The 8,550-nt window shown below is 40.4% G+C and overlaps 1 pseudogene; it reads left to right on the forward strand.

Annotated features, from left to right (window-relative positions):
• Positions 1 to 746: 746 nt before the first annotated feature.
• On the forward strand, positions 747 to 1,483 carry LOC101127898 (uncharacterized; annotated as a pseudogene).
• The last annotated feature ends 7,067 nt before the right edge of the window (positions 1,484 to 8,550 follow it).

Raw genomic sequence — 8,550 nt, forward strand, 5'->3', positions numbered from 1 at the left:
TAGTCAAGTAGGAACTTTCTTACCGTCTTCTGCCCTTCTTCCTCCCTGATTACAACCCTTAACTATAGTTAAGGCCAGACATGGTGGCTCACACCTGTAATCCCAGAAATCTAGGAGGCCAAGGCAGGTGGATGACTTGAGGTCAGGAGTTCGAGACCACCCTGGCCAACATGGTGAAACCCCGTCTCTACTAAAAATACAAAAATTAGCCAGGCGTGGTGGTGCGCGCCTGTAATTCCAGCCACTCTGGAGGCTGAGGCAGGAAAAAAAATCACTTGAAACCAGGAGGCAAAGGTTTCAGTGAGCTAAGATTGTGCCACTGCTCTCCAGCCTGGGCAACAGAGTGAGACCCTGCTTTTAAAAACAAAAACAAAAACAAAAACAAAAAACAGGGCAGGCGTGGTAGCTCATACCTGTAATCCCAGAACTTTGGGAGGCCGAGGTGGGTGGATCACTTGAGATCAGGAGTTCAAGACCAGCTTGGCCAACATGGTGAAACCCGGTCTCTACTAAAAATACAAAAATTAGCCAGGCCTGGTGGTGTGCACCTGTAATCCCAGCTACTTGGGAGGCTGAGGCAGGAGAACTGCTCGAACCCAGGAGGTGGAGGTTGCAGTGAGCCGAGATTGCACCACTGCACTCCATCCTGGGTGACAGAGTGAGACTGTCTAAAAAAAATTAAATAAATTAAAAACAAAAATTTTTTTAAATTGTGTTCACAGCCGCCGCCGCGCCGCTGTCACTCTCCAAGGCCAGCGCCACCTCTCACTCGCCGAGCTCCAGCCGAAGGAGAAGGTGGGTAAGTAAGGAGGTCTCTGTACCATGACTCGTACAAAGCAGACTGCCTGCAAATCGACCGGTGGTGAAGAACCCAGGAAGCAACTGGCTACGAAAGCCGCTCGCAAAAGTGCGCCCTCTACTGGAGGGGTGAAGAAACCTCATCGTTACAGGCCTGGTACTGTGGCACTCTGTGATATTAGACATTATCAGAAGTCCACTGAACTTCTGATTCGCAAACTTCCCTTCTAGGGTCTCGTGCGAGAAATCGCTTAGCACTTTAAAACAGATCTGCGCTTTCAGAGCTCAGCTGTCAGTGCTTTGCAGGAGGCAGGTGAGGATTATCTGGTTGGCCTTTTTGAAGACAACAACCTGTGTGCTATCCATGCCAAACGTGTAACAATTATGCCAAAAGACATGCAGCTAGCACGCCGCATACGTGGAGAACGTGCTTAAGAATCCACTATGATGGGAATCATTTCATTCTCAAAAAAAAAATTCTCTTCTTCCTGTTATTGGTAGTTCTGAACGTTAGATATTTTTTCCCCATGGGGTCAAAAGGTACCTAGTATATGATTGCGAGTGGAAAAATAGGGGACAAAAATCAGGTATTGGCAGTTTTTCCATTTTCGTTTGTGTGTGAATTTTTAATATGAATGCAGAGACATAAAGCATTAATGCAAGTTAAAATGTTTCAGTGAACAAGTTTCAGTGGTTCAACTTTACAATAATTGCAAATAAACCTGTTAAATTTTTCTGGACAATGTCAGCATTTGGGTTTTTTAAAAACAAGTACATTTCTTTTTTTTTTTTTTTTGGAGACGGAGTCTTGCTCTGTCACCCAGGCTGGAGTGCAGTGGTGCAATCTTGGCTCACTGCAAGCTCCGCCTCCCGGGTTCACGCCACTCTCCTGCCTCAGCCTCCCGAGTAGCCGGGACTACAGGCGCCCGCCACCACGCCCGGCTAATTTTTTGTATTTTTAGTAGAGACGGGGTTTCACCGTGTTAGCCAGGATGGTCTCGATCTCCTGACCTCGTGATCCACCCGTCTTGGCCTCCCAAAGTGCTGGGATTACAGGCGTGAGCCACCGCGCCCGGCCTAAAAGAAGTACATTTCTTATTGATGACAACTAAATGGTGTTTGTAGCATTTTTGTCATATAGTGGATTCCATCCATTCACTATATTTTCTACCCGAGTTGTCCTACATGCAAGTACGTATGTTTAACGTTGTCTGTCTTCTGTGCTGTTCCTGTAAGTTTTCTATTAAAATACATAAAAAATTTTTTAAGTACTTAGAGACAAATGAAAATGAAATGACAACATATCAAAACTTACAGGATGCAATGAAAATAGTGCTCATAGGAAAATTTATAGCTGTAAGCGCTTATATTAAAAAAACAAGAAATATCTCAGATCAACAACTTAATTTTACAACTTAAGGAACTAGGAAAAGAGAAGCTAAACCCAAAACTAGCAGATGGAAAGAAATAATAAAGATTAAAGCAGAGATGAATGAAATAGAAAATTGAAAAATCATAGATGCCAGGCACATTGGCTCACACCTATAATCCCAGCACTTTATAAGGCCGAGGTGAGAGGATGACTTGAGCTCAGCAGTTCAAGATCAGCCTAGGCAACATAGACCTTGTCTCTACTAAAATAATAATAATAATAATAAGTAAATAAAATTTTAAAAAGGAAAAAGAAAAAGAAAAATAATAGAGAAAAATTTTAAAACCAGAGTTGGTTCTTCAAAAAGATTAACAAAATAGGCAAACCTTTAGCTAGATTGGCTAAAAAAAAAAAAAGAGAGAAGACTCAAATTACTAAAATCAGAAGTGAAAGTGGGCACAAATAAAAAGGATTGTAAGAGAATACTATGAATAATTATACACAGTATACATTGAATAATTATACACAGAATACTATGAATAATTATACACACATCTATACATTAGATGAAATGGATGAATTCCTAGAAACACAAAACCTACTAATACTGAATCATGAAGAAATAGAAAATATGAATAGACCTATAACTAATAATGAGATTTAATCAGTAATAGAAAATCTCCTGACCAAAAAAAAAAAAAAAAAAAAAAAATCTCCTGGCAAAGAAAAGCCCTGGACCTGAGGGCTTCACTTATGAATTCTATCAAATGTTTAAAGAATTAACACCAACCCTTCTCAACCTTTCAAAAAAATGGAAGAAGGAAACACTTCCTAACAAATGCTATGAGGCCAGCATTACTCTGATACTGAAGACAGACAAAGATACCACAAGAAAAGAGAACTGTGAACCAGTATCCCTTATGAACATAGATACAATAGCCCTTAACAAAATACAATACTACCAAGCTGAATTCAACAGCATATTAAAAGGATTATTTATACACATGACCAAGTAGGATTTATTCCTGGAATGCAAAGATAGTTTAACATATGAAAATCAATCGAAGTAATATACCACATTAATAGGTTGAAGGGGAAAAAATTCCACATGATTAGCTCAATTGATGCAGAAAAAGCATTTGACAAAATTCAACATTTTTTCATTATAAAAACACTCAACAAACTAGGAACAGAAGAAAATACCTCAACATAATAAAAGCCATATATGAAATACAGCCAACATCATACTCCCTGGTGAAAGACTGAAATAAGGCAAGAATGCCTGCTTTCACCACTTCTGTTCAACGTAAAACTGAAAGTCCTAGCCAAAGCAATTAGTCAAGAAAAAGAAAAAAAGGGATTGAAATTGGAAAAGAAGAAGTAAAATTCTCTCCATTTGCAGATGGTATAATCTTATATGTGGAAATGCATAAAGATCACACACAGACACACAACTGTTCAAACTATCTGAAACTTTTGGCAAAGTAGCAGGGTACAAAGTCAACATACAAAGGTCAGTTGTTGCATTTCTAGACACTAACGATTAATAATCTGAAAAAGAAATTAAGAAAACAATTCCATTTATAATAGCATCAAAAATAATAAAATACTTAGGAGTTAACCAAGGTGAGAGACTTATACCATGAGAAATAAAAAACATTACTGAAAGAAATCAAAGACATAGGTAAGTGGAAAGACATCATAGATTAGAGAAGACTTAATATTGTTAAGATGTCAGTACTATTCAAAACATTCTATAGATTCAATGCAATCCCTATCAAAATCCCAACATTTTTTACAGAAATAGAAAAATCCACCCTAAAATTCATGAGGAATTTCAAGAGACCTTGAATAGCCAAATCAACCTTTAAAAAGAAGACCAAAATTGGACATCCCACATTTCCTGATTTCAAAACTCACTACAAAGCTACAGTGATTAAAATAGTATGGTACTGGCATAAAGACAGACATATAGACCAATAGCACAGAATAAAGAGCCCAGAAATAAGCCCTCACATACATGGTATAATAATTTTTGCCAAAGATGCCAAAACCATTCAATGGAGAAAGGACAATCTTTTCAACAAATGGGGCTAGGAAAACTGGATGTAAAATACCAAAGAATGAAGTTAGACCCTTTCCTAACATCATATGTGAAAATTAACTCAAAATAGATCAAAGACCTAAATGTAAGAGATAAAACTATAAAACTTAAAAGAAAACATAGGGCAAAAGCTTCATGACATTGGATTTGGCAATAATTTCTTGGATTATAGCACCAAACGTACAGGTAACAAAAGAAAAAATGGACAAATGGGACTACATGAAAATCAAAAACTTTTGTGCATCAAAGAACACTATCAGCCGGGCAAAGTGGCTCACGCTTGTAATCCCGCACTTTGGGAGAACAAGGCAGGCGGATCATGAGGTCAGGAGTTCGAGACCAGCCTTGCCAACATAATGAAACCGCATCTCTACTAAAAATACAAAAATTAGCCGGGCATTGTGGCGCAAACCTGTAGTCCCAGATACTTGGGAGGCTGAGGCAGGAGAATCGCTTGAATCCGGGAGGCAGAGGTTGTAGTTAGCCAAGATCGCGCCACTGCACTCCAGCTTGGGCAACTGAGCGAGACTTTGTCTCAAAAAAAAAAAAAAGGACATTATCAAACAGAGGGAAGAGGAAAATTATGGAATGAGAGAAAACATTTGCAAATCATATATCTGATAAGGGAGTAATATCCAGAATTTATAAATAGCTCCTAAAACTCAACAAAAGAAATAAACTGATTCAAAAATGGGCAAAGAGCTGGGTGTAGTGGCTTATGCCTGTAATCCCAGCACTTTGGGAGGCTGAGATACAAGGATCACTTAAACCTAGGAGTTCAAGACCAGCCCTGGCAACGCAGTGAGAACCCCATCTCTACAAAAAAATTGAAAGTTAGCTAGGTGTGGTATGCATGCCTGTATTCCCAACTACTTGGGAGGCTGACATGGGAGGATCGCTTGAGCCCAGGAGTTCAAGATTGCGGTGAGCTATTATCATTGCACTGCACTCCAGCCAGGGTGAAAAAGCAAGACTCTGTCTCTTTAAAAAAAAAATAAAGAAAAGTGCAAAGGGCTTGAATGGACGTTTATCCAAAGAAGATATACAAATGCCAATAAGCACATGAAAAGATGCTCAATAACACTAATCATGAGGGAAATGTAAATCAAAACCACAATGAGGTATCACCCAACACCCATTAGGATGCTACTATCCAAAACAAAAAACAGAAAATAACAAGTATCGGCAAGGATGTGGAAAAATTGCAATTTCTGTGCAGTATTGGTGGGGATGTAAATTGGTACGATTGCTGTGGAAAATAGTATGGCAGTTCCCCAAAAACTTAAAAACAGAATTACCATATGAGCTAGCGATTCCACTTCGGGGTATGGAATCAGAAAACAGCATCTCAGATAATTGCATACCCACGTTCAAAGCATTATTCACAATAGCTAAAACATGGAAGCAACACAAGTGTCCATCCATGGATGAATGGATAAGCAAAATGTATAATATGCTTACAATGGAATATTATTCAGTCTTAAAAAGTTAGGAAATCTTGACACACGATACAACATAAATGAACCTTAAGGACATTATGCTAAGTGAAATAAGCCAATTACAAATGACAAATACTGTATGATTCCACTTACATGAGGTTTCTTGAGTAGTCAAATTTAAAGAGACAGAAAGTAGAACTTCGGTGGTTGCAGCGGCTGAGAGGAGAGGAAACGAGGAGTTATTATTTAATGGGTACAGAATTTCAGTTTTGCAGGATAAAAAGAGTCCTGGAGATGGATGGTGATGATGGTTGCACAAGAATACGAATGTACTTAATTTCATTAAACTGTACATTTATAAATGGTTAAGTTGGTAAATTTTATGTGTATTTACAAATGAGGAAGAAGAAGAAGTAGGCCGAGAGTGGTGGCTCACACTTGTAATCCCAGAACATTGGGAGCCTGAGGCAAGAGGATTGCTTGAGTCCAGGAGTTCAAGACCAGCCTGGGCAACATAGTCAAACCCTGTCTTTACAAAAAATAAAAAATTAGCCAGGCGGCCGGGCTCAGTGGCTCATGCCTGCAATCCCAGGGCTTTGTGAGGCCGAGGGGGGTGGATCACCTAAGGTCGGGAGCTCGAGACCAGCCTGACCGACGTGGAGAAACCCCATCTCTACTAAAAATACAAAATTAGCCAGGCATGGTGGCTCATGCCTGTAATCTCAGCTACTCAGGAGGCTGAGGCAGGAGAATCACTTGAACCCAGGAGGTAGAGGTTGCCATGAGCCAAGATCACACTATTGCACTCCAGCCTGGGCCACAAGAACAAAACTCCGTCTAAAAAAAAAAAATTTAGCCAAGCATGGTGGTGCACACCTATAGTCCTAGCTACTCAGGAGTCTGAGATGGGAAATTCACTTGAGCCTGAGAGGTTGAGGCTGCCGTGAGCTCTGATCGTGCCACTGCACTTCAGCCTGAGCGACAGAGCAAGACCCTGTCTAAAAAAAAAAAAAAAAAGAAGTAAAAAAAGTAAAATAAAGGTATTTCTTTGTACCATGGATTTTGTTTCAACATAGTCATTTGTCTAAATATTTAAATAAGAAAGCTAATATTTAAAATAATAAAAGATGTTCTATCTTTCTACCTTGACAAATTTACATTCACAACTAAATTAACCCCAACCTTTTATGTCATTTGGATGCAGTTGCCTTTTGTTTCGAGGTCATGGAGCAAAAGATGTGCAGAAGCATTTCCCTGGGGCGTGAGCAGTGTTAGTCCTAAGAATGGCTGTCAAGGGTTACAGGTTGTGTTGTGCCAGCACTGAGTAGCAGACATGCCCATATGTTCTTGTCATGTGCAGTAACCCGTGTAGCCACACAGTCCTTTGACCCCTATGAACCCGTGGCTGGAAGATTTCAGTTTATTTAGACTTGCAAGTTTCTTTCTTTCTTTTTTCTTTTTCCAGACAGAGTCTCACTCTGTCACCCAGGCTGGAGTGCAGTGACATGATCTTGGCTCACTGAAACCTCCGCCTTCAGGGTTCAAGCGATTCTTCTGTCTCAGCCTCCTGAGTAGCTGGAATTATGGGCGTGAGCCACCAAGCCCAGCTAATTTTTTTTTTTTTTTTTTTAGTGGAGACGGGTTTTCACCACGTTGACCAGGCTGATCTTGAACTCCTGACCTCAGGTGATCTGCCCGCCTTGGCCTCCCAAAGTGCTGGGATTTACAGGCATGAGCCACCGCACCCAGCTAGACTAGGAACTTTCATTCTTGTGTTCATTTATTTCAAGATAGAATGATAATTGTCTGTGTCATTAACAATTATTGTTTATAATTTGATTCTAATATTTCCTTTTTTTTTCTTTTTTTTTTTTTTTGAGATGGAGTTTCACTCTTTTTGCCCATGCTGGAGTGCAATGGCTCAATCTCGTCTCACCACAACCTCTGCCTCCCAGGTTCAAGCGATTCTCCTGCCTTAGCCTCCCAAGTAGCTGAGATTACAGGCATGCACCACCATGCCTGGCTAATTTTGTATTTTTAGTAGAGGCAGGGTTTCTCCATGTTGGTCAGGATGGTCTTGAACTCCCAACCTCAGGTGATCCACCCACCTCGGCCTCCCAAAGTGCTGGGATTACAGGCGTTAGCCACCGTGCCCTGCCTAATATTTCACTTTTATCTTATTTAATAAATTAATTTTATGTATGCTTGTTACATGGGGTTCTCTAACCCCAGAGCAAGGGGTTGTGGAGCCCAGAGCAAGGGCCTCTCTTGCCTAATCTCAGGGGTAATATATTTGCTTGTATGTCCTTAAAATCTAATATAATGAAATGTAGATCAACTATGGTATCTAATAGTTCTGTGACAGCTATCTCCACTAGAAGGATCCTGGAGCAGGCATTGACCACATACAAGGACCACAATTGCCACCAAATACTGTGGCTCAGGGTTTTCCTTTTGGCAGCCCTTATCTGGTAAGACCCTGGCAAAGTTGACTGTTCAAGCCCTCCCTTCTTCCTTCCTTTTCAAGGATCTGGACGCATAAGAGTTACAGGCTCTATACCCAGGGACTTTCCTTCCTGGAAACCCGGTAGGAAATCCCATTATGGCTGCCTGTTTGCCAAACTATTCCCTTGACTGACAGGATGCAGCCTATTCATACTTCTCTGTGGCTGTTGAAAAAATGCATGTATAAAAAAGGCATGGCCTCACGTAATTAATTAATTAGGCATCTGTAAGGGAGAGAAGATGATCTTTCCCTTACGCATCGCAGGATTCACGGCTGAGAGCCCATAAGAGAGAACAGATAGGCCAGGCACCGTGGCTCACGCCTGTAATCC

Source organism: Gorilla gorilla, chromosome 1 (genome assembly GCF_029281585.2).
Source record: "Gorilla gorilla gorilla isolate KB3781 chromosome 1, NHGRI_mGorGor1-v2.1_pri, whole genome shotgun sequence".
NCBI classification, from domain to species: Eukaryota; Metazoa; Chordata; class Mammalia; order Primates; family Hominidae; genus Gorilla; species Gorilla gorilla.